A 1,081-nucleotide genomic window follows, 5' to 3' on the forward strand; every position below is an offset into this window, starting at 1 on the left:
CAGGGATAAGGAAACAGACCCAGAAAGGTCGAGTAACTTGCTGAAAAGCACACAAGTACTTACTCTTGTTGATGTGAGGGGAGGGTTGCAGAGCAGCATAAGGCTTGGTCCAGCTTGGACTTTGGAAGCAAGAAGAAAGTTGTTTACTCCAAAGTCACAGTTTAAAAATCTTTTAGTGGCACTCAGTGTGGGGTTGAGGGGGAGGGAACGACGGGGAAGTAAGGGAACTTGTAGTTCCAGCTGGGTTGGCTTCCTGGCTCTGCCACTGACAAGGGGCAAGTTACTTCACAGTTTGTGGCCTCAATTTGCTAATCTATAGAATAGAGATGATAATACCCACCCAGCAGGGTGGATAGTGACATAGTATAAATAAAAGTGATTTGTAAAATGGGGTATATTCTAAGCCTTGCTTTGTGTTATTACTATGGTGATGATGGCTGGTCCTTTTGGGCAAAAAGGCGGATGTTTCCTGAAGGGAAGGTAAGCTCAAACTGGGTACAAAGTTGTCCTTCCTTCAAGCCACCTTATCTAAAAAGACCCTCTCTGGCTGAGTGAATTGTAGATCAGCCCTCCAGCCGGACCAGTCTTCCTTGCCAGCTCAGAACCTCCTGGGCTGTTAGAACAGCCCTGGGGCCTAAGCACAAACACTTCCTCAGTGGATGTCTTGAATTTACTTTGATCTGTAACTTCACCTGCAGATCAATTCTTTTTATAAAGAGTTTATGTATTTATTTTTCCTATTACAAAACTAGATCATGCTTATTAAGAAAACTGGGAAAATATTGAAAAGTAGAAGAAACCAAAATTAAACTATCCTTATATCTTCTTCCTCCACAGAAGCCCACCTCAGTTAATATCTTGGTGTATTTCCTTTCAGTCTTTTTTCCTCTAGGCAATTAAGATAATTCTTAGCAAAGAAATACTTTTTTCTTTTTTAAAACAGCTTTACTGAGGGTGTAATGGATAGACAAAAAGTTGCACATATTTAATGTGTATAATTTGATGAGGTTAAACTGAGCGGAATAACTCAATCTGTCTTGTTTTGAGAATACCACTTTTGTTTGGTATTTTAATTGTAAAA

This window comes from Ovis aries, chromosome X (assembly GCF_016772045.2).
Source record: "Ovis aries strain OAR_USU_Benz2616 breed Rambouillet chromosome X, ARS-UI_Ramb_v3.0, whole genome shotgun sequence".
NCBI classification, from domain to species: Eukaryota; Metazoa; Chordata; class Mammalia; order Artiodactyla; family Bovidae; genus Ovis; species Ovis aries.